This window comes from Podarcis erhardii (genome assembly GCF_964252035.2).
Source record: "Podarcis erhardii genome assembly, chromosome: 11".
Classification (NCBI taxonomy): domain Eukaryota; kingdom Metazoa; phylum Chordata; class Lepidosauria; order Squamata; family Lacertidae; genus Podarcis; species Podarcis erhardii.
In genome coordinates, this window is record NC_138501.1 from 54,952,853 (window position 1) to 54,978,436 (window position 25,584).

Consider the following 25,584-nt stretch of genomic DNA (forward strand, 5'->3'; position numbering starts at 1 on the left):
CAAGGTTGGGAAACACTGATCTAGTCCAACCCCCTGCAAAACACAGTCAGTGGCAGCCAAAGCAGCATGGCTCCATCAGTGCCGGATTTCTGTATAAACTGAGCAAAATCCCTTATTTGGTCCCTTGTTTTCAGATCTGTAAGTTGACAGCTATAGTCTCGGGGCGCAGGTCGGGAGAAGGCGCCCAGTCACCCGTCCGGGCTCCCCTCTAGCCAGCCAGCCAGCCAGCCAGCCAGTTGGGTAGCCAGTGCAGCGCTGCGCCGCGAGGCGCGCCCGGAGAGCAGCCGCCGCTCGCCCCGCGGGGACTGGCCGTCCCTCCTCCGCCAGACACGCCGCCTTCGCCCGCCCGGATTGGCCGCGCCGGCGGCAGCAGCGCGGGGCGGGACGGCGCGGGCGGGCGAGCGAGCGAGCGAGCCAGCCGGAGGCAGCCGAGCCGAGACACCGGCACCCTCCGCCGGCCGGCCGGAGGCAGGAGAGCGCGGGCAGCCGCGGCCAACATGCGCGCCTAGCAGCCCCGGGACCGCGCAGGAGGACGAGGTAAGGCCCGCGCCGACGGGAACGGGATGGGCGCACGGCGGGGAAGCAGGAACCTCTCCAAGCGCGCGTCGCATTCCCCGGCTGCGCTTTCTCCTCCCAGCCAGCCAGCCGTTCTTCCTTCCGCCCCCCATTGCCAAGGAAAAGCCCCCACTACATCCTAAGAGAGGCCCCCACTCTGAAAGTTATGTCCAAGCGCTGCCCCCACCCCCGGTCCGGAGGCACAGACATTGCGAGCCGCCCCCTCCGGGGGAAAAATAACAACTTTCCGCTGCTTATTTACTGCCGCGTGTCCGCGCCAAGAGACGGGCTGATATCCTCCCAGAGACGCAGGACTTTTCAAGCCAGCCAGCCCCCCCCCCCCGTCCCGGAGAGAGATGCCCCCTCCCGTAGCGTGCTCCTTCCCACCTCTCCCGACCCATAAAGACCAAGGCAGACGCCTCTCCCCGTGGAAAAGGCATTTCTCCTCCCCCAAGCAACTAGCCTTTTATCTTGGACTTATGTGGCCTGGAATGGAGTTTTCGGGTGATGGGAATCCCAAGCTGGCTGGACTTTCCGCCGTCCTGGCCAGCCAGACGCAGGGGAGAGGGCCAACTTCTTGCCTGGCAGGAGGCGTAAACAGCTCTGCAGAAGCCGCAGCGTGGCGGGGGGGGGGGAGACTCCCCCCTCTCCTGCCCCCCCTCCCTGGGAGTCCCTGCTCTGCACCCCGGAAAGGCCTTGGGGGTCTCTCCTGCCTGCCCTCTCCAACCTCCCTGGCAGCCGTCCTTGGAGACTAAACAGCCACTTTCTCCCCCATCTCTCCACCCCCCCCCCCAAATCTCCCGCTCAGCAGCTGCAGCTGCCAACCCAACTTTTATTACTAGAGAGAAATAGGCAGCTCACTGCCCGTAAAATGCCAGGCAGGAGGAAGGGAGGGGGCGGGGAGAGACGCAGCGGGAAGGGGGGAGCCTTTTTGCCAGCCAGCCAACTCTCTGGGTCCCTGGTGCGACTGTCAGAAGGAGGGGGGGGGGAGCAACTGAGCACTAAAAACAAAAACACCGCTTAGCACACAGTCCATGTCCTCCCGCCTTTCTGGAATTGGGAAATGCTTCGCCTTTTATTTATTGTGATGGGAACTGCAGAGGAAAAGGTAAACTCTGCGGACACAGTTGTTTAGAGATCTGCTGCTTTCCTTCCTTCGCTCAAGTACACAAACACTCGTAAATCTCTCCCAGAGGCTTCCAGGCCTGTGACTACTGGTGCACGCACGCGTGCAAATCGTTCTCCGTGCACGCCTGGAGTCATGGCTGCCGCAGGGACACGGCGTGGCCCCGATCTTGAGGCGGCTGCTTGCTTTGGAGGAAGGCTCAAGAGTAGATCAAGTAGATCAATAGGTTGTCTTTCGGTGACAGGCGTCTTTGAGTGTCCGCTGCCGGACCCACCACTCACTTCTGGAGAAGATCTGGGAGGGGGCGAGAGTTTTCTGGACGGCTCTTAGCAATTCCAGAGAGGGCACACTGCAGGGTTGGGCTGGCAAAGAGGGTCTTTATAATGGACCCTGTGGGTTTTGTGCTAACAGGCCACAAGGCTGTCTGGTGTCTGGCGATAAAGAGCCCTAATGGCCGGCAAGTGGGAGAAGAAGATGGCTGGAGTCTTGACCTAGGGAGTGTGTGTGTGGTCCAACCTTTGTAGACTTTAGGCCTTGACCAAGAGCCACAAGGTGTTCATTTGAATGTCAATTCCAGGGCTGAAGAAACTCAGGTTCAGGAGCCAAATGCAGCCCCCAGGGGTCTCTGTCTGGCCCTTGGGAGTTTCCTCCAGCTCCTCCCCCCCCCCCGCCGGCCACCATCCTGAGCCACATCCCTCCCCAGGTCTGATTTGCTTATTTCACCCTGTGTCTTTTATCTCCAAAATGGGAAGGTTTATGATCTCATATTCTGCAAGAGTTTGGGGGAAATTGAGTAATAATAATATTTATCATTTATTTGCTTATTTATTACCTGTTTCACAAAATAAGTGTACACCGCTTGATTGTACAAAAGCAACAACCTCATAAAGAGGTGTAAAGGTAAAAGTACTGCTGACCGTCAGGTCCAGTCATGACCCACTCTGGGGCTGCAGCACTCATCTCGTTTTATTGGCCGAGGGAGCCGGCATACAGCTTCCGGGTCATGTGGCCAGCATGACTAAGCCGCTTCTGGCGAACCAGAGCAGCGCATGGAAATGCCGTTTACCTTCCCACCAGAGTGGTACCTATTTATCTACTTGCACTTTGACGTGCTTTCGAACTGCTAGGTTGGCAGGAGCAGGGACCGAGCAACGGGAGCTCACCCTGTCGCAGGCATTTGAACCGCCAACCTTCTGATCGGCAAGACCTAGGCTCAGTGGTTTAGACCACAGCGCTACCCGCGTTTTGTAAAGAGGCTTACAAAAAGATAAAAACATCAAGCAAAATTCATGGCAATGCTTAAAAACCTACAGAAAGCTAACATACCCAAGCAGATTAAACCTCACACCAACTTCCTGAGCTTCTGGGTAAGCTTGTTGAAGCAAAAATGGTTTTAGTAGGCAGTGAAGGTGCCTGCTTGATATCAGTAGGCAGGGAGTTCCAAAGGGCAATAATCATGTGCCCAGGATTCGCACCCACTGCTGTTTGGTGGGAGCAGAGCCTCTCTTTCCCTGTGGAAGGGCTGGGCTTTATTCCACGCCTCTCCCAGAGACAACTGCTCTTGCTTAGACCTTGTGGAGTTGTGGAGCCCGCCAGGGTTGCCTTCGGTCCTTTGCTCTGGTTGTGAACAAGGCAGCTCCTTCCGTGCCTCCGTATTTTCCCTCCTGGACTTTATTCTCTGATATCCTTGTAATGGAAAATCAGGCAAACTGACCTGCTCGGTTTTGTGGCCCCAGAACAAGGAATGTCAGTAGAGGAGCAAATGCTGCAGAGGTCCTGGGAATGAATGAACCTTGCATAGTTAAACTATGGAACTCATTCCCGCAGGACTTTGGATTCCTTTAAAAGAGGATTAGACCAATCCATGGAAGAGAGAGCTGTTTTCTGAATGCTTCTGAATACAGTGGTACCTCAGGTTAAGTGCTTAGTTCGTTCTGGAGGTCTGTACTTAACCTTAAACTGTTCTTAACCTGAAGCACCACTTTAGCTAATGGGGCCTCCTGCTGCCGCCACGTCGCTGCCGCACGATTTCTGTTCTCATCCTGAAGCAAAGTTCTTAACCCGAGGTACTATTTCTGGGTTATCGGGATCTGTAACCTGAAGCGTCTGTAACCTGAAGCAACTGTAACCCGAGGTACCACTGTACAGTCAAACCTCGGTTGTTGAACATAATCCGTTCCAGAACCCCGTTCGGCTTCCGAAATATTTGACAACCAAGGCAGGGATTCCGATTGGTTGCAGGATCTTCTTGCACTCAAGCAGAAGCCGAGTTGGATATTTGGCTTCCAAAAAATGTTTGAAAACCGGAGCATTTACTTCTGGGTTATCAGCGTTCGGGAGCCGCAACGTTCCGAAACGGAGGCGTTCAGGATCTGAGGTTTGACTGTACCAGTTGCTGGAAACCGAGGGCTCTTTCATTCATGCCCTCATTGCATCCCACAGGCATCTGGTCAGCCACTGCGAGAACAAGATGCTGGACTAAAGGAGCTGTTGGCCTGATCCTGCAGGCTCTTCTTACGTGCTTCTAAGACTTCCAAGGGAGGAGAATTCCTCCTCTTGTGTTGTGATTAAAGGCCTTTCCTCCTTGAAGGAGCCGTTCAAAGTGCTGAGGCCTTTTCTTCACATGAGCATCATGTATCACACACACACATCTGTGTGCGCCTGTTGGTCTTTGTGGATGCCGTGCCTTGCCAGGCTACGAGGATCGAGGCATCACATGCGCCTCTCCTCTCTTGATCCAACGCCTTTGCACTGCAGGAAATTTTGCTAGTTGTCTGAGCCGTTGGATACGGAGCTCAGGAGGGGAGCATTTTCTTGCATGATGCTCCTTAAGCTTGTTGCGTGAGTCATCTGTGGCTATTCTGCTCCACAGCTCCCTCTCTGCATTGCACCTTGAGTCCCTGCATGTGGTGTGGACAGAATGAAGTGTGGGCGTCTGGATCAGAGGGGGAAATTCATACCTGTAGGCTCAGGGGGGACGGGACACTCCAAGATAAGGGTCCTCAAACTACGGCCCACGGGCCAGATCTGGCCTGCCAGGGTCCTAAACCCGGCCCGCCCAGCAGTTGCAGAACCCACCGCTGTCTAGCAGGTCTATGGCGAAAGGAAGTACGGTGTCCCATGCGTGAGCGCGACCTGTGCATCCAGCATCCATTGATGCTGCGAGTGGGTTGGTTGGTTGCGTGGAGGGGGGGCAGTGCGCATGCAAGAGGAGGGATGATGCGATCCTGCACATGTGCAGCAAGCGGGCTGGCGCTTTTGCGTTCTCTCTCTCTCTGTCTCTCTGGTCCGTGGCTGAGAGTTTCTTCGGCTGTGCAGTGCGAGGCGAGTAACTCAGGTGAGGCAGCCGTGGAGATAGGGGGAAGGTTGGCCACCCCCCGCTTTCCCTTTTCAGCCGTTACGCTCTGAGGCGGGACAGTGAAGTAGCCATTTCGTGGCTGGGGAGCCTCATTCCACTGCCCGGCAGAGCAGGTGGGAGGAGATATTGACCATCTCATTAGCCAAAAGTAGGCCCATACTTCTCATTGAAATACTTGTAAGTTTATGTTGATTAAAACCGTTCTTCTTTTTAAATACAGTGGTACCTCCGTTGCGAACGGGATCCGTTCCGGAGGCCCGTTCACAACATGAAAAGCCCACAACCTGAAGCGCCGTATCTGCGCAGGTGCATGGTGCAACTTAGCACTTCTGCACGTGTGCGAGCGGCGAAACCCGGAAGTATCCCTTTCCGGTACTTCCGGGACCCCGGGGGAGACAACCCGAAAAAACATAACATGAAGCAAACGTAGCATGAGGTATGACTGTATTGTATTGTTTTCCCTATTTTTTTGTGCACCACAAATAAAATATGTGCATTGTGCATAGGAATTTGTTCATATTTTTTTCAAACTATAGTCCGGCCTGCAACAGTGTCTGAGGGACAGTGAGCTGGCTCCCTGTTTAAAAAGTTTGAGGATCCCTGCTCCAAGAAGAAGGAAGCATTCGGTTTACTCCTTCGCAACTTGTGAAATTGGTTGTGTCTGCAAGGTGTGCTGGTCCATAGAACAGGCAGCTTTAGGATGGGATGAGTTTGCCGTGAAAGAGCCCTAGCAGCTGTTGCCAACCATGAAATCTCTCCCCTGGCCTCCAGGTCTTTTGGATCACAACTATTTAATAAGAAAATGCACAGCCAGAAGTATCAGGGTTGGGAGAGGAGATCATCAGGCATTCTGGAAAAAAGAGTGACGAACTGGACAGACAAAAAAACCAATGACAAAACAAAGCAAAATACAGACACATACATAGGAGCCTGAGATCCACAGAAGGTAGCCTTAAATCATATTCCCATTCTGGCTGGACCTTTCTAGCAAAGTGTCCTATGGTGTTGCCCAAAACCTGCTTATTTCTCTTCAGGATTTATTCTTAGGAAGTCACTTTAGATTTTAATGTGTTCTATAGAGAAATGTTACTAATGGTAGTAACACATTAAGTTTACTCCAAGGTGGTTGTGAACTCTGCAACCACTTCAAGCCTCCTCCACACCACACCCCCCATTTTTCAGGGTAACAGATTAAAAAAAAGGTGTCTAGTTTTCGTTTGTTAAATAGTGGTGATGTTTAACAGTATCACCAACCCAAGCTGGCCCATGTAAACCTTAGGAAGAACTTGCTGAAGGTAAGAGCTGTTTGGCTATAGAACGGACTCCTTGTGAAGGTGATGGACTCTCCTTCATGGGAGATTCTTGAGTAGTGGTTGAATGGTGGCAGGAAGCTGGTGAGTGTGTCTTGGGAGAAGGCGGGCTGGAGTCTGACTCTGGAGAAGGGGCCAGAGGTCCGTGGGGACCTGTGCCAGGAGAATCAGAGGCAGGAGAAGCTTCAGAGCTGTGCCAGCTTGGGAGGAGGCAGGACAGGCAAGTGACGTTCTTCTTCACCCTCTCCAGCACCCCTGTCTCCCAGAACCAAGAGAGAGCTGAAGAGGGAAGAGCAGAGGAAGCTTTCATGCAGGCAGGCGTAGTCTCTGACTATGTGTGTCCAGACTGTCAGAGGAAGGTACATAAACTGGTGGAGGGAGAGTGGTCCCCAGTTCCTGCAACTGCTCCATACAGCACAGACCTGGGAATAGGTGCCTAGGTCATGGGTAGATAACCTAAGGCCCAGGGGCCAGATGCGGCCCAGTCGCCTTCTAAATCTGGCCCACGGACGGTCCGGGAACCAGCGTGTTTTTACCTCAGTAGAATGTGTCCTTTTATTTAAAATGCATCTCTGGGTTATTTGTGGGGCACAGGAATCCGTACTCCCCCCCAAAAAAATATAGTCCAGCCCCCCACAAGGTCTGAGGGACAGTGGACCAGCCCCCTGCTGAAAAAGTTTGCTAACCCCTGGCCTAGATGCTAGACTGGCATGCCCAGATCTCCAGAGCGGTAGAAGCAACTGTAAGTGTTATCTTTTTTTTCTTTTTTTAAAAGTCATATTTATTAAGTTTTTAGCAAAACAAAAAAAAAGGTTACAAAGCAATAAACAGTAAACAAAAAACACACTAAAAATACAATAACCAAAATTTAACGTAAAAAGAAAAAAGAGAAAAAAAATCCCTCTTTCTGATATCTTATTGCTCGTTAACTTATTTTCATGACTTCCTCACACCTCCCTTTTTTGTATTCCAGTTAATAGTTGGTTCAGCAAATCCATACCCTCTTTGTTTACTCTTAGTTCTTCATCTTCATGCATTATAACTTCAAATTTTCATTTAATATCAGTCCAATCTTACATATTCCTATCTTGCCTTATTGCTAAAACCACTTCATTTCATTCCAACATCATTAACATTCAATAATTTTACAGTGTTTCTGTAAATAATCTTTAAATTTCTTCGCTTCTCGGCCTTTTGGCTAAGATCAAGTGTAGTATCTCTAAGTGTTATCTTTGACCATAAGTCATTAATTGCATTCCTTTGGCTGAGAAGTGCCTTTAACAGATGCTCGCCTGCCAGGGATGCTTTTGCTGTGATTCCTACATCGCGCATGTGGGGTGGGCAACTGACTCGCGAGGGTCCCTTCCAACTCTGCAATTCTGTGATTTGATGAGACTTGGGAGAGGGGCCAGCAGGGAGGTCTGGCAGCAGGTGGCAAGAAAGGAAGAACTGGATTGAGGATGCAGAATCTGCCCCGGTGGACCTCCAATGGGGTCGTTGCTCTGGAGATGACCCAGACATGTGTGACACCCCCCCCTTGGCGGTGACCCTGTGTTACACCCGCTCTTCCCACGCATGGGAAAGTCCAGGGTCGGGGTTGGGAAGAAGCGATGGCGACGTACGTCGGCTAAGCAACTTTCTCTTTGCTGTAATAAAATCTTCTCGCTGTGGCAGCTGGAATAGGGGGGGCGGCGGAGAGGGAGAGACAGAGGCCTTGGCTCCCTTGCCCTCTCTTATGAAGCATGAATGAATCAATGAATGAATGGGAGAGCGAGCCGGTGACTCAGCCCGCCACCCGTCCCCTCCGAGGCCAGAGAATATTGGAAGCCGCCCAAGTTTCCTCTCCCGTCGCCCTCGCCTTATCGGAAGCCTGGCCGCCTTGATTTACGGCTGATCTGCCCGCCTTCCCGGCTCCTTGCCCTTCAAGTGCCCCTGGGGGCATGTGGCAGCAAAGCAGTGCCCAAGGCGGTTCTTGCCAGGGAAAGGAGACAGAGGAGGAGAGGGGCTGTTGAGGGATACGACTGCTCAGATGGCTGTGCTTTGACTGTATGGGCAGAGGAAGCGATGCTTCTGAATATCCTTTGTTGGAAAATATAGGAGGGGAGAGTTGCTCTTGTGCTGGGATCCTGATTGCTGGTTTCCCACTGAGGTATCTGAGTGTCCACTGTGAGAACAGGGTGCTGGACCAGATGGGCCATTGGCCTGATCCTGCAGGCTCTGCTTATGAGCCCCAGACACTGCCGGCGGCAGCAGGAGGAAGCGTGTGGTCCTGAGCGCGTGGACTTTGGGGCTCCACCCTGTTGGAGCATATTTCCTCTAGGGCAGGGTTCCTTTTTCAGCAGGGGGCTGGTCCACTGTCCCTCAGACCTTGTGGGGGGCTGGACAATATTTTTTTGGGGAAATGAACGCATTCCTATGCCCCACAAATAACCCAGAGATGCATTCTAAATAAAAGCACCCATTCTACTCATGTAAAAACACGCTGGGCTGGATTTAGAAGGCGATTGCGCCGGATCCAGTCCCTGGGCCTTAGTTTGCCTACCCATGCTCTAGGGCAGGCTTTTGCAACCTGTGGGTCCCCAGATGTTGTCGAACTACAACTCCCATCACCCCTAGCTAGCAAGGTCGGAGCTCAGGGATGATGGGAGTTGTAGTCCAACAACATCTGGGGACCCACAGGTTGAGGACTGCTGCCATACGGGGATAAAGTGGTAGTATTGTGTGAGGCAGCGTTGTGCAGTGGTCAGAGCAAGACTGCAGAGTTATGGGTTCGAATGTGCACTCAGCCGTGCAGCTCAGTGAGTAACCTTGAGGCAGTCAGTGTCCCTCAGCCTGGTTATTTTTATTCATTTTATTTATTGAATTTGTATACAGTACCACCCTTCATCCGTAGATCTCAGGGTGGTTCACAACATAAAAATACAACCTAAAAACGCAACATAATGAAAACAACAAACAATAGACCCACTTCCCACAAACACCTGATCTATCGCACGGGGTTGTTGTAATGATGAAATGTGGACGGGGGAGAACCACACATCCCACTTTGGACGCCTTAAAAGAAAAGCAGAGTATAGATGCAGTAAAACAAATCCTGCCACCCCCATTTTCCAAGATAAGACCTTCTTTGCCTTGGCTCTGGTTGACTGCAAGAAAGAATGAATATGATTCATCTGTAGGTGGCTCCAGTAAGTGAGCCAAACTGCAACATAGCATAAATTTCAGAATGCTTTGCAATCTTTTGGATTGTGTGTCCCCTCATCACAAGCTTGTCAGGTAGGCCCTATTTTCATTGGTGGGGAGTTATGGCAGAGAAAGAGACAGGGAGCTCGGCTGGTCATTCAGTGAATTTGTGGCAATGTAGGACTCGAATCTTGAACAACCCATCTCTCACTTCTGTTTCTCTTCCATGAACTACAAGAAAATGCAACCTCACAGATGCAGCTGGGATCTCCAGCTGAGTTGGGAGGGGCGGGGTGGTTGTGGCTGGGAATCCTTTTCTTACTACAGATCATGAGGCGATTGATCTGTGTGATTAATTTTCCCCATGTTCCGTCTCAGTCACTGCAGATTTCTGCAGGCTATTCCTGACTCGCTCATTCGCTTGCCAGCAAAGTCAGAACCCTCTCCTCTTGGAGACTCACCAAATCCTGAGCATGAGAGCATGCATGGTGCCATGTGGCCTAGTGGTTAGTGCCCAACTTGGACCAGGGAGGCCTGGGTGCAAAGCTCTGCTTGGCCATGCGGCTCACTGGGTGATTGGCAGTCAATTGCTATCCCTTAGCCAAACCTATCTCACACTTTGAGGGATGACGGGTGGGGCGCACCTATTTATTTGCTTGTTTATTTGCTTAATCAAATTTGTATACCACTTGATTGTAGGGAAACCCCCCTCAAAGCAGTTCGCAAAAAGATAAAATGCTAAAATTATCACTAAGAATTTACAACCCTGTTGTAAAACATGCAGAAATTTAAAACCAGAATTAAGCAAATTAAATTTGTTTAAATAAATAAAATGGTTTTTGTTTGTTTTCTTGTTGCATTTATAACCTGCCTCTCCCCCCGCCCCAACCCAAGGAGCTCAAGGCAACATACACAGTTCTCCCCTGCCTCATTTGATCTCCACAACAACCCTGTGAGGTGTTGCAGGAATTTATGTATAGGTTGGGGGGGGGGTTGTCCCTCCAGCAGATATCATGCACATGCAGCCCACTACCAAAATCAGCACAATTGTTTTTGTGACTTTTGTGATTTGTCCCCGCAAAACACTTCATCACAGTTTCTTCCTATCTATTCAAAGGGCCTTTGCTGAACGACACCAAATGTAAGAATTCACTGATCAATGTGTCTATGTACTGGCTCACAGGGAAAACTAAATAAATTCCTATAGACCTGTGAGCTCAGCTCCTCAGCAGCCCCTCTGCCTGAGTGATAATCCCTGGCATCCTGATACCTGAGGGCCAGACTTGTAGCCATTCCAGAAATAACAAACCCAGATGAGGACAAAAGGGTGTGATGAACTTGGCTGGGAAACAGGGAAATGTAAATACTGTATCTCTTTTGTTCCACTTGATGGGTGTTTGGTGGAGGGCAAGGGGAACCATGGGGCAGGGTCCAGGATGCTCAGATTCCTGCCACCAGACCTCCGCTTGCATGATGTAACCGTGATGTATGAGTGATGTAGTTGGGGGGGGGTAACATGGGGATGAGCAGCTAATAAAAGTTTGGGTTCTCTTTTGTTTGGGGCTTCCATCTTGTTCCACCTTGTGGCAGGTGGGAGTCCTGTCGCGACAGTCTTCAATCAAGACCAAGCCTACTGGCTGCTGTTTTGCTCTGTTATTCCTGGCTGGTGTCCTTGTTTTTTGTCCAAGGGAGCCCACAGATTTCTCTGTTAAGAGAGGTCAGTTCAGCTGACAGGTCAGACTGACTGGCCCAAGGTCACACCCAGTGCGCTACATGGCCGAGCCAGGATTTGACCCCTGGTCTCTCCTGGGTCCTAGTCCCTCATTCTGACCACTACATGACACTGTTTCTCTTTGTATATTCCATTTTCGGATAGACATTTTCTGAATGTCCCTGGAGCCCTTGTTTGGCCAGGCAGCTAATTGTTGCAGATAAGCCGGTGCTGAGATTAAGTGGGCTTTGTCTTTTTAAAAGAAACATCTTTGATTTAGCTACTGACTCCACAGAACAGCCAGACCTGCTCCAGGGATGCTTTGCCAAAGGGCTTTGTACATGTCGGTGGAAGGATCCTGTGCTATGGAAAAACCGCTTGAGGTCTAAGCTCGGAGTCTTTTTTGCGGCTGCAACCCCTGAGGAAAGGCAGACGTTCTCTGGCCTTGCTCTGTTGACTCCCCTGGACTGCAGCCAACACCTTGACAGCTGTTATTTATGCCTCCAGGTTTTAAATGGTTGTAATCTCTTGTGGGAGGACAGGCGAAAGAAATGTCTAAAGGCATCCGCTGCCTTCAGGGACTGCAAGACCTTGCAACCATTCTTAATGTGCAAAATCGTTAAGGAAATTCAGCTGCCACCTGCCAGCTCTCCTCTCCTCTGTGACTGGTCAGGTGTTACCTGTGTTTTCAGGGTTCCCTGAGCAAGGCCAAAATTTAGTGCCCCTCCAAATGGATCTCCTCAGTTCTGGATCTTTACCTTTTTGCTCCACTTTGGTTTGGCACCCTGTGCAGGGGAACTGCCCAAACGTGCCCTAAATCCGGCACTGGTGTGTCGTAGAGCAGAGATGCTCAAATAGTGATCCATGTTCTCTAAGAATAGAGGAAGCAGCTTCACAATGAATAATAGATCATACAATTGGAAGGGAGCCCTGAGGGCCATCTAGTCCAGCCCTCTGCAATGCAGGCTTGAATCCATGGCCCTGCAGGGGTCTACTCTACTGCAGGGGTCAGCAATGTCTAGGCAACACGATGACCATGTACATATGCAATGAACAATCTTTTATAGAATTCCTTCAAACCAAAGAAAGTCCAAAATGAAATCTTTAGTCTCAAAGTCTCTGAAAATATTTAAATAGACTATATCCGGAATCACTGTTCAGTGTTGGATGTCATATTTGCTGAATACACAAAGCTTCATAGCTTGTCTGCCATTGTACAAAGTCTGGTACCTCGCTTCATTTAAAGATTTTCAGAGACTTTGAGACTAAATATTTCATTTTGGACTTGTTTTCATTTTGGACTTGCCTAGACATTGATGACGTTTTCTTTGCAACACAGGGGTTTGTTTGGTTACCTACTGCAGGGGTCCGCAAGGATTACCTCACCTGGGCCAGCTCCAGCAGAGATCCCTCTGTGAAGAGAAGAAGAAGAAGAGTTTGGATTTGATATCCCGCCTTTCACTCCCCTTCAGGAGTCTCAAAGCGGCTAACATTCTCCTTTCCCTTCCTCCCCCACAACAAACACTCTGTGGGGTGAGTGGGGCTGAGAGACTTCAGAGAAGTGTGACTGGCCCAAGGTCACCCAGCAGCTGCAGGTGGAGGAGCGGAGACGCGAACCCGGTTCCCCAGATTAGGAGACTACCGCTCTTAACCACTACACCACACTGGCTCACTGTGGGCCGGATTGTGCGCACACTTGAGTGTGTGCTGTGATTTTCAGCGTCTGCACATGCACAGACGCGATTTCTGGTGCCACAGAAGCGAGTTCCCGCCTCATGCTGCACTGGTTTAGCACAGCGCGCAGGGACTTGCTGAGTGGGCGGCTCAGTTTGGGGGCAGCTTGTGGGCTGGTTAAATGACCCACGTGGGCCGTTTGTGGCCCATGGGCCTTAGGTTGCCTACCCCTGCTCTACCCACTGAGCAATCCCAGCTTCCTACTGAGCCAGACCATTGACTGGCAGCAGCGGCATAGCGTGGGTTGTCAGCACCCGGGGCAAGGCAAGTAATTTGCGCCCCTAACCCCTAACCTGCCGCTGCTGCCAGCTTCTTCTTGCTGCTGCCTGGGCTGGGGTATTTACGCTAAGGTAGCCACGGTGGCGGTGGGTCCGTGTCAGGTGATCTGAGGCGAGTTGCCGCTGGCGCTGCCGCCCAAACAACGCCGCTTGCCTGGAGGAGGAGGGCAGAGAGGCGAGGAAAATGCAACATGACCCAGCAGCTGCAGCAGCAGTGGCGGTGGCGGGGCTGTGAGGAGGGGCTGCCTGGCGCGCCCTCCGTGGCCCTGAGAGCCGCTGCCTGCCGGACGCCTTCAGCCCAGACGCGCGCACAGCTCTTCAATTCCGTGAGACATGGGGCTCTGCTACAGCCTGCGCCCGAGGCCCTTCAGCGACTCCGGAGGCGACGAGCGCCCCCCCCAGATGTTGCGCCCGGTGCGGCCGGCCCCCCCTGCACCCCCCATGCTACGCCACTGACTGGCAGCAATTCCTAGAATCACAGAACCGTGCAAACATGGCTACGTCTGAGAAAGCCTGTGTAATTCCAGAGCTCCGCGAAGCCCTCCATACCACACTTCTGTTTCGGGTCGTAGATGGGTCTTTCCTGAATTCAGTCTACGGAGAGTGACTTGGGGGAGCGCTCCCATGGTTTGACAATGTGGAAGCACCCTGATATTTGGCAAATGCAGAAATGTGGGACTTAGCAGAGAAGGTGGCAGAGCCTAGGCATCCCGGCAGCCCTGAAGCCCAATCAAAGCTTTGTGGCAACCGAGGTGCATGACACAGAACTCTCTTGAGAACCGCTTTGCACACTCATTGTGGCGTCTCCAGCAGCTTCCCGTCTGCAGTGAGGGTGCAATATCTGATAGAAGCCACTGATAGTCCTCTCCTTCTCCATGAATTTGCCTAGTCCTCTTTTAAAGCCATCCAGGTTGCTGGTCCTTACTGCCTCTTGTGGGAGGGAGTTCCATGGATCAACTATATATCGCATGAAGAAGTCCATTTTGCAGAACAGCAAACCCAGATTTGCCACCAAGCATTCCCTCAACAGGGAGCCACGTTCAGCCACGGATCCCTGGCCGGACACAAATGCAAGGTGCATCAATCGATTGCACGCATTCCTTGCTGTTTCGGTACGTGCTTTAGATGGCAACTGGTGACAAACAGAAATGATTCTGCGTTGTTGGGGGTGGGAGCAGGTGCCCTGTGAGTCATTGCCGTGACATCATTTGCAAAGGCCTCGGAATGTGGATTCTTCTTGCAAGGCATCTCATGAAAGCAGCTGCAATTTCTGAATTTTTGCATGGATTGAGAGAGAGAGAGAGAGAGAGAGAGAGAGATGTCCTTGTGTGTGAGGGTGTTAAGTTCCAGAAGGCAAGATGGCTGTGAGTCGGGGTGGGTAAACAGAAGGGAGGCCTCTAGCGCAGCAGGAACCCCGTCCAAACTTCTCCCTTTGTTCCTGTTTGTTTAACGTTGTCTAGGAAATGTGGGCTTACCCGACTGAGCATGTGCTGTTCCCAGCTGAGCCACTAAACATGTTAATCATGAGGCTGCGTTTATTAAATTGCTGTTAAAGGTTTTAGTACAGAGATAGTTTTTAAAGCAGGACTTTTGTACTGCTGGCAGGAGCTGAGCTTGGGACCCTATCCGTTTCCCATTGTCCACTGACTGTAAGTTTCTAGAGTCCTGTTCAGGTGTCCAAAGAACAAGAGGGTGTGCAGTGGGTCATCGTTCTGAGTGCACAGAGCCTACACATCGGTACACTGTTTCGCCCCCTGGAAAAGGCTGAGTGCCCTTCACTGGTTGTGTGTTTTTTACATGCATACATGCATAATTTTATTTGCAGCTTTTCCATAGCTCGAACCATGCTCAAGGCAGCTTATGACATGAAAAAAGATTCTGTGAGTCCCACATTGCATGTTCGGGATGTGTAGACCAAACAGTCCATGTGCCCGTGATATGCGGAGATTGGAGCAGAGTCAGCAGATCCCGACTCCCACTGCCCCCAAGTGCACGCCAGTTTGTACTTGTTGCGCCACTTGGCTCGCGTTTCCCACATTGCGCATGCAATCCAATGCGCCTGGTGCTCCCATTAGAGCAAATGGGCCCCAGGCCTGCTTGCTGGAATGCGCTCAATAAAAGTGATTTGTTTGTGTTATTAAGTCAATAGAAATGTCCTCAGTATATCACCTGCTCTGAAATACTGTAATATATTATTTTAACGGGCTAATGAATCTGCTAATCGGTTAAAGGCCCCCAAAAGCAGTTGATGGTTCCCCACAAATGCTTTAATTTGTTACAGGCCTAAAAAACTCTGGCAAAAGCCCCAGAGGGATCTTCATTTTTCTCCTTCCACCCAGTGGCACGGCTTGTGAGAGTATGAAAGATGGAGAAAAGGCTGAATATTGTATCCCCCCCCCACCTGCTCTTGCGCCTTGTCTTTGGGCAAACTGGATATTTGACGCCATGTTGGGGTTGTTGTTTTTTTAAATGTAGGCCAGATGTTTGAATGTGATTCAGCTGAAGGTTTTAAGAACCTGACTACCTTCCCCCAGCTTGTCTACTTCCAGTCTCTCTCTTTCTGGGCTATTGTCCCTTCCGCATCCCGTGGAAAGATCTTAGCTCTCTAGTAGAGCACCTGCCCAGATTCCATCCCCAGCAGTGTGGTACAGTGGTTAGCGTGTCAAACTAGGACACTGGGAGAGACCAGGCTTCAAATCCCCACTCAGCCATGAAGCTCACTCTCTCAGCCTTCCTTGTCCTCACCAACAGAAGGAGGTACCAGACAAGGCTCCACAGCATTAGGCTAGGGGTGTCCAATTGCCACAGGGGCAGGTTGCTCCTCTGACAACCTACTCAGGCCGCCCCTGGCTTCCAGATCTCTTCTTCCCAGGCGCTGGGTGCCTCACCGGGTTCCGACACTTCTTGATGTCCTGATTCCATCCTGCTAGAACTCTTTCCAGTGTCCTCCAGCTCCAACTCTCCAGGCTCCTCCCATTCCACCTTGAGATGCAGCCATCTCCTCCATGACACCTCCATGGGACTCACAATATTCAGCACACATGGCAGCCATTCCCAGCTGTAATGAGGTCTTAGTTAGTGCCTGTAACTGCATTTGTTCACATTCATCGTCACCATCCTTGTCTCTTCCCTTCCTGTTGGCATCTCCTGCACAATGAATAATAATAATAATAATAATAATAATAATAATAATAATAATAATAAAGCTCACTGCCTGACGCTGGGGGGGGGGGGTAGTCACTGCCTTACAGCCTAACCTACATCACAGGGTTGTTGTGGGGGTCAACTGAGTGAGCGCCTTGGAGAAAAAAGAGTGCTATAGATGCAATTAATGGCCTGATAGTCTGCAAGCTGGGCTGGACTCAAACCCTGGAGAGCCACTGTGTGATGATGCTGAGCTTCTGATGAATGGACTTTGTTGGTCAACAAGGGGAGAGGCTTGCTATGAAATGTGCTGTCTGCGCACATGAGCTCTTTCAGATGTTCTGCTGAATCAGAGAATTGTAGAGTTGGGAGGTGAAATAAAAAAATTAAGATCTTATAAGAATAATAAATGTTCATAAATGTACCAAGCAAACACGTATATAAATATATAAACCACATGTCTGAAGCAGCACAGGAAAACAGCCATGAAGCCATTTTGGCTCCCAAACTGACCAAGTGTTTTCTCTGCAAGGTCAAGGAAAATGGAAAAGCCTCCCCATTGTCTTTTCATTCACAAATCCTGTCTTAAGGGTATGTCTGTGTATGAATAGGGTGTGAGCCTGTGACCTGGCTCAGGAACTAAGTATTTATCATTACAAAAGACTGGCCAGGCTCCCCAGGGTATCCAATCAAGTGAGCATTAACAGGTGACCTGCCAGACAGGAGATAAACAATCCACTCAGATTTCTGCTGTAGACCGCCCTTCCTGTGATGTAGGTATGATGTTTCTGGGGGGTGGTCTTAGACTCCAAGGCGTGCAATTTAAAATGTCTATATAAGGGCGGGCACACCTTTGTACGGGATCCTCCTCCCTCCCTGCATGTGAGGCGAGCCCCCTGTTGCAACAGTTCAGTAAAGATCAGGCTTACGAGCTGCTTTGCTTCTCAATATTCTCTGGTTGGCCTCTGTTATTTTCTCCGACCGATGGAGAACCCGCAAAGGACTCTATAAGGGCTCTTGTGTCTCCCATAAGAGAATAAGGACCCCCCACCCAAGGGTTCTCTAGTCCAGCCCACTACAATACAAGAATTTCAACCCAAGCATCTCTGGCAGATGGCCACCCGACCTTGAGCATGCCAAGGGTGAGGTCGACCTCACTCATGGATGTCTGCTCAGTCCTCAACCCTTGAGGCTTCCGGTGCATGAATGACGGCTGTTGGGTCTAGACCAGAGTTGCAAGCGCTTCCTGCCAGTGGAGAGCTTGAAGCATCTTCTCGTGGCTGCTGAAGACCTGAGCACCTTGACCCACTGTGGGTTTTGGGTGGCGATTGGCAACTGGAGCTTTCTGGGTCAGAATCTGTCCCCTTGGCAGGTAATGGCTGGGCTCCATAGGGGTGGCTCCGAGGTGTTGCTGGCAGGAATGGGAAATGGGAATTGGCACCTTTGCTTCCAGAGATGCCCTCTGGCAAAATGAGGCACTGGTTTGAAGAGGCCTCCCCGGGCTGCCAACGTGGGTAACCACAAGAGCCACAGAACTTAGCACTTTCCCCTGCTCCGTCAAAATGTGCTTTATTTTTATGCACGAGACACCGTTGGTATATCTGGCACTTTAGAGCATAAGAAAAAGCACTGACACTTTTAGGGGTGTCTTTTAGGGGTGTTTTCTGGGGCTGGTGGTGGTTGTGGTCCAAAACATTTGGCGGGTAACAGGATGGCGAAAGCTGCTGTAAGCTAAGCCAGCACTACAACCTCCCATTCTGCAGGTGGAAGGACTGAGGCTTGCCAACGTCATTGGCAGTTCGTGCCAGAAGAGAGATTTGAACTTCCTGACTTGGAATAATCATCATCATCATCATCATGATAATGATAATATTTGTACCCTTCCCATCTGACTGGTTTGCCCGAGCCACTCTGGGCGGCTTCCAACGCATATAAAAACATAATAAAACATCTTGATACAGGGCTGCCTTCAGATGTCTTCTAAAAGTCAGATAGCTGTTTATTTCCTTGACATCTGATGGGAGGGTGTTCCAACAGGATGGACACCACTACCGAGAAGGCCCTGTGCCTGGTTCCCTGTAACTTGGCTTCTCGCAGTGAGGGAACCGCCAGAAGGCCCTCAGCGCTGGACCTCAGTGTCCAGGCTGAATGATGGGAGTAAAGATGCTCCTTCAGGTATACACGGCCAAGGCCATTTAGGGCTTTTAAGGTCAGCACCAACACTTTGAATTGTACTTGGAAACATACTGGGAGCCAGTGAAGATCCTTTAGGTCCCAGCAGCTGCTCCCAGTCCCCAGTCTAGCTGCCACATTCTGAATTAGTTGTAGTTTCCAAGTCACCTTCAAAGGTAGCCCCATGTAGAGCGCATTGCAGTAGTCCAGTAACTCACCGCAGTTCTTTAAGGTTATGCACATAATAAATAATAATAATATATTTTTATTTATACCCCACCCTTCCTGGTTCAAAAACCGGGCTCAGGGTGGCTAACAACAAATTTCAAACACTTAATTGTAAAAGCAGCATAAAATACAGTATAAAAACATGAATAACAATAAAATTCAAAGTTCAGAAATCAGTTTAAGGGAAATCCCTCTAATAAGCATTAGATAATCCCCAGGACTAGCTGGCTGAATTGGTCCTACTTGGGCCAGCGAGGAGACCAGGGGAGAATTAGCTGTGGGGTCTCAAAGCAGGTAATCTTCATAAAAGGGGAGAGGGAGGGAAGAGAAGGGAAATAAAAGATCAGGCTGAATTCAAATTAAAGGCCAGGCGGAATAGCTCTGTCTTACAGGCCCGACGGAAGGAGGTTAAATCCTGCAGGGCCCTGGTCTCATGGGACAGAGCATTCCACCAGGTCGGAGCCATCACTGAGAAGGCCCTGGCCCTGGTGGAGCATAGTCTGACTTCCTTGGGGCCCGGGACCTCTAAACGATGGTTATTCATGGACCTTAAGGTCCTCTGCGGGGCAAACCAGGAGAGGCAGTCCCATAGATACGAGGGGCCTAAGCCACAGGTGTCCCATCCCGTCGTCCCCCCGACAACTGATAGTCTTGCACCTGCAGGTGTGGAGTCATAACTGTAAAACACAGCAGAGAAGTACTTTTGAATTATGGATTCATCTGAAGCACGTTTTAACCTCTCCAACCTCCCGAGTCTCTGAAGCAGAGTTCAGTCATAAGAGGGTCTTTGCTTCCTGCATGCAGGCTCCTTGCTCACTCCCGATTCTTGTCTTCTCCTCTCCAGTAAAGCTGTGTCAATACTTGTCCCCAAGGGCTTTGTTTGTTTTTGCTTGAGCTGTGCCACTCGACGTTCACTGACCCAGAATCCACCCTTGTTCTCTGCTAGAACTGCTGCCTTTTCCTTGCGCTTGAAAGTCAACATGGCCTGCCTCTGTGGGACATGAGGAGCACCTGTGATTTCTGCAATGGGTTGGCGTGGAAGTGGGAGCCTTGCTTCTGCAGCGCCTGCCTTGCCCATTCCGGTACATTCCTCCACGGCAGTAAATATCCCCCAATATAAATAGGATTGACTTCTGCAGGAAGGCCGGGGTTCCTGCAGAGTCGTGCAAGGCTAGAACTGCGGAAGGATGGAACATTTAGAGCTTTTTTGGTTCAGCAAAAAGTAGATTTAGGAGAGGGGTGGAAGGGTTAAGGTTTGGTTCGCTGTGGTGCCCACCTTAAAAAATTTATAGCAATGCTGGGCAATAAATATAGGACGCAATACAGATTTTCCTCTTTGGGAAAAACTCTGGAAGTGTGATCCAAAATTTAGCCCCAAAATGGAAAATGGCTATAGAAGATTGACAACTTTAACTGATGGAATATGAGCAGCTTGTGAACTTAACTTATAGAATAAGAGAACAAGAAGAACATACGTTTAAAGAAGGTTGGAAAATGTTTATTGAATATCTGGAGGAAAATTGTGTTTATTTGAAAATGTGGGCAGCATTAAGATAAATTCAACAGTGTAAATAGCATTTGATGAATGTAATACAGTGGTACCTCGGTTTACGAACAGTCCTGTTTACGAACTATTTGGTTTATGAACTCTGCAAAACCAGAAGTAGTGTTCCGGTTTGCGAACTTTACCTTGGTCTACAAACGGAATCTGAACGGTAGAAGGGCACTGGTGGTGGGAGGCCTCATTAGGGAAAGCGCACCTCAGTTTAAGAACGGTTTCGGTTTCAGAAAGGACTTCTGGAGCGGATTAAGTTCGTAAACCGAGGTACCACTGTAATGGAATACTGAATGGTTTAGTTTATATAAAATGTGCAGGGACTTATGTTGTGCAAAATGAACCATGGAAAGTGAGGAAGGGAAGTCATTGATATTTTAAGGTTGTTTAAGTGAATATTCTAAAATGTAAAACAGAAATTTAATAGAAAATTAAACGAATTATTTTTTTTTAAAAAATATAAAAATGGCTATGTGGCCTCCTTTGGAAGCGAGTTCCAGAGTTGGTAACTCTGCGCTGTGTTGAGAAGTTATTTATTTTGTCTGCCCTGAATCTTCCGACAAAGGAAGAACTGGGACAAATGGAAGCACATAGTTAAATTGGGGGGTTGTGCTGCCCCCCCCCACTTTGGGCAGTTTTAGAAGGGGGTTAGACAAATCCATGGGGGATAATTCAGGGCAAAGTCAGGATCGCTGTGCCCTCCCCTCCAGTATCGGCTCCTGGCCCCTGACTAATCAAGGTCCAGAAGTCAAAAGAGGAGCAGCCTCTTCATTCCTCTGGAACCAGCTGTTCTCCTTTTCTTTCCCGAAGTCACTTTTCTCATTCCCACATCCCACAGCTGGTTGCTTTGCAGGGAAAACGTTTCTTTTTTAAAAATAATAATAATATTTATTCAAATTTTAAAGATTACAAAGAGAAAAAACAAAAAATAAATAAATAAAAAAGACAGAAAAATACAAACAATTAAAAAAACACACCACCAAATCAAACCTTTACATAACTTTCTTTCCTTTGCTTATTTCCTTGACCTCCTCACACCTCCCTTTTTTGTATTCTAGTTCAATTAGATATTTCAGCAAATCCTTTTCAGTTTTTATCCTAATAATTTATCTTAATATACTGTAATTTTACATTCTCGTCTTTCACCAATTAAAAAATCAATTTTTACCTAATCCTTTATATCATTTCTGCTAAAACCACATTACTTCATTCCAACATCCTTCTAACATTCCTTAATTTTGCAGGGACAATGCCACTACCGATCCTCAGGAGGGGGTGGAGTTGCGGGCTCACGACCCCTCCCACACTCCCGCGGGGCTGAGGTCAGCCTCGCGGGATTACAGGGTTGCATTATCCCAGGCAGTGACATCTGGCGATGGGTGATCAGGGTTGCTTTTCCTGGCTGGCTGACCTCTGCAGCATCTGGTTGGTGGATAGGTCTGTCTTGGAGCAGGAAGAGGTTGAAGGACATCACTCTCTGAGCAGCATTTATCTCTGGGGATTTTATCTGTTTAACTCTGACCCTACTGCTGAATGGCTTCTCAGGCTGCAGTTTGTTCTCCCTAAGCTTTGCTCTTCTCAGAGTCATCTTGCTGATCAAAAGGACTTTGAATTCTAATCTTATCTCTTATTGCATTCTGCGCACAACAAAAGTCACCCATGAGTTGTCAGGGCCCTCAAAATATTTGCAGATCCTTCAGCCGATTAAGTATTAATCCCCCTGTCTCTTGCAAACTCATCGCTTTATTCCTTTGCTTTGAACTCCTCCGGTTTGGGCTTTTCTCGGCCTCTCTGACCACAAAAGGCTCTGGACTCTGGATGTCGTTTGGGTCTGGTTCCAGCAGAAACTGGCCTCTGACTCCTCATATAGAAGTCCAGGAAATTTCCAGCACTCCAACCACTACACCACACTGTCTCTTACATGCTAAGTGGCAGTAGTTCATTGGTCTCACTCTCCGCACAAACACAGGGTTGTAAAGACTGCCGAGAGAATAATTGGGTGCACTCTTCCCACCTTGGATCAAATCTATGCTTCCAGGTGTCATAAGAAAGCTGCAGGGATAGCGCAGGATAGTGCACACCCCGGAAATGATCTCTTTCAGCTTCTGCCTTCTGGAAGAAGGTCCAGGGTTATAAAGACTAGGACTAGCCACCTGAGAAACAGTTTCTATCCAAATGCGATTTTGGTTTTAAGCGCGGTGTAAGGAGTCTCTATGGGAGTATATCGTATTTAATTATGGGGTATCAGAGTTTCTAGGGGGATAATCAGGCTGGGATAGCTGGGATAGCAGGCTTGTGGGTTTTTGAATGTCTGATGTAGATTTTTTTTCAATTTTGTTGTTCTGCGTGGGACAATGGCAATAAAGATAATAATAACAACAACAACAACAACAACAACAACAACAACAACAATAATTTATTTGTACCCCGCCCATCTGGATGGGTTTCCCCAGCCACTCTGGGCGGCTTCCATAAAAACCAAAAATACACTAAAATATCACAGATTAAAAACTTCCTTGAACAGGGCTGCCTTAAGATGTCTTCTTATCATATCATATCGTATCGTAGTCCAACCCGCTGTACCGCAGGAATCTCAACTAAAGCATCCAAGACAAATGGCCAGTGAAGTCCTCCATGCAGTGTATCGTTAATCTGTGGAACTCCCTCCCACAGGAGGCAGTGAGGACCACCAACTTGGATGGCCTTAAAAGAGGATTGGGCAAATTCATGGAGGGAGAGATATCTATCAATGGCTACTAGCCAGGATGGGTTTGCTCTGCCTTCACATTGGGAGGCAGCAATGCTTACAAATACCAGTTGCTGGAAACTTCGGGAAAGGAGAGGGCTCTTGCGCTTGAATCCTGCTTGCTGGTTTCCCATTGGGGCCACTGTGAGAACAGGATGCTGGCTCTTCTTACGTTGCTGGCAGAAGTCATTTTGCAGTGCCAAGCAGCATCTCTGAAAACCTGGAGAGGTATTAAAAAATTGTCCAGTAGCACCTTTGTTGTTGCTTAGTCGTGTCCAACTCTTCGTGACCCCATGGGCAACAGCACGCCAGGCACTCCTGTCTTCCACTGCCTTCCGCAGTTTGGTCAAACTCATGTTCGTAGCTTTGAGAACACTGTCCCGCCATCTCGTCCTCTGTCATCCCCTTCTCCTTGTGCCCTCCATCTCTCCCAGCATCAGGGTCTTTTCCAGGGAGTCTTCTCTTCTCATGAGGTGGCCAAAGTCTTGGAGCCTCAGCTTCAGGATCTGTCCTTCCAGTGAGCACTCAGGGCTGATTTCCTTCAGAATGGGGAGGTTTGATCTTCTTGCAGTCCATGGGACTCTCAAGAGTCTCCTCCAGCACCAGAATTCTAAAGCATCCATTCTTTGGCGACCAGCCTTCTTTATGGCGACTGAGCCTGGCCAAGCCACAGAGTTGCCATGGCCCAAAGGGGCAGAAATGGCTTCCACATGGACCCTGTAGCTACATCTTCTTTGCTTCTCATGTTGAAAAGTGAGCAAGAAGCAAGCACTTTTCTTTGAACTCGAGGAGGTGCAAAACCATGAAAGCAAATAAAAGACAGGAACGGGCGGCGGGGAGGCCTGTTCAGAGGAAAAGCAGTGTTTGGCGTCCGCGGAGAAACATGATTCTTCTTTCTCTTTCTTCTTTTATGCATCAAAGTTTGTCATAAAACTTTTACGGCAAGGATAAATGATTTGCTTGTGTGTGAAATGTGCAGATATCACAGAAACACATTTTTTTTTTCCAACCAGGGAGAGAGAACCCTGCAGCCCCATTCCTCCCCCATCCAAATCATTTTTGATATGACTGCCTCCGGCTGCATCTCAAAAGAATCCACAAACAGGCTTGTTCCAGTTTGTGCATTTGGGCTTTTGCTGATACAAACCAGAAGGTTTCTGTGCCAGGCGAGAACTCAGAGCTTGCTGTCTGCAGGAATTTCAGGCGCACTGGGAAGCGGTTTCCCTAATTGCTGCTTGCGGAGAAACTGGGAGACCAGTTTTTAATCTTTAACCCGCCCCAGAGAGGCCCAAAGAGATCAGGTTGGCTGAAGGATGGAGGTTTGAAAGGGGAATTTAAGCCAAGGCAGCTCCCCCCCCCCCAATTTCAGTTAGGGTGCTCAGGAATAATGAAACCCCTCATGCACACATGGTTTTCTCCTCTTTGCATATGACAACCGTGTAAAAAAACCCTGCAGAAGTTATAAGCCTGCTGGGGCTGGCAGAGGGGAAACCAAGAGTTCTCGCCTGGCTCCAGCAGCCAAACTGCATTTCTCTGCTGAGCCAGGATGAGCCCAAGTGAGGCCTGTAACAAAATGTTGCAGCATGGAGCACAGCTGCTCCAGGATTCCAGCCACCCACGCCTTCTCCCAGGATACTTGCATTTTATGTCCACTTAGTTTACACTTTATTCCCCTTCCAAAAGACAGTCAGCATTCAATGCCCACCAGTTTGGGGTTTTTTTTAGAAAAAAGGTGATGGTACTCATCACGAACTTGTTACAGTAAATGCTACACTTTTAACATTGAGCGGGGGGTGCCTGTATTGTGTACCCTTGAGCACCCCCAGGAAAAAAAACACTGATTCCCACTGAGGGCTGTCACATGGAAGAAGGAGCAAACTTGTTTTCTCCTTCTCTGTTGGGGAGGACTCGAACCCATGGCTTCCAGTTACAAGTGTTGCAGGAATTTATGTATAGGTGGTGGTGGGGTTTTGCCCCTCCAGCAGATATCATGCACATGCAGCCCACTACCAAAATCAGCACAATCACTTTTGTGGCTTTTGTGAATTGTCCCCACAAAACACTTCATCACACTTTCTTCCTATCTATTCAAAGGGCCTTTGCTGCACGATACCAAATGTAACAATTCACTGATAAATGTCTCTACAGTATGGACTGGCTCACAGGGAAAACTAAATAAATTCCTATAGACATGTGAGCTCAGCTCCTCAGCAGCCCCTCTGCCTGAGTGATAATTCCTGGCATCCTGATACCTGAGTGCCAGACAGGTAGCCATTCCAGAAATAACAAACCCAAATGAGGACAAAAGGGTGTGATGAACTTGGCTGGGAAACAGGGAAATGTAAATATCTCTTTTGTTACACTTGATGGGTGTTTGGTGGAGGGCAAGGGGAACCATGGGGCAGGGTCCAGGATGCTCAGATTCCTGCCACCAGACCCCCCCCCCCTTTCATGATGTAACCATGATGTATTAGTGATGTAGTT

At 49.3% G+C, this 25,584-nt stretch overlaps 1 protein-coding gene across 1 annotated transcript in view; it reads left to right on the forward strand.

Annotated features, from left to right (window-relative positions):
* Positions 1-414: 414 nt before the first annotated feature.
* The window catches only part of IL11RA (interleukin 11 receptor subunit alpha), a 139,692-nt gene continuing 114,522 nt past the window's right edge, over positions 415-25,584 (forward strand). The window contains exon 1 of the mRNA XM_081881597.1: positions 415-537. The gene's annotated coding sequence lies outside the window, so the exon portion shown is untranslated. The remainder of the gene's footprint in view (positions 538-25,584) is intronic.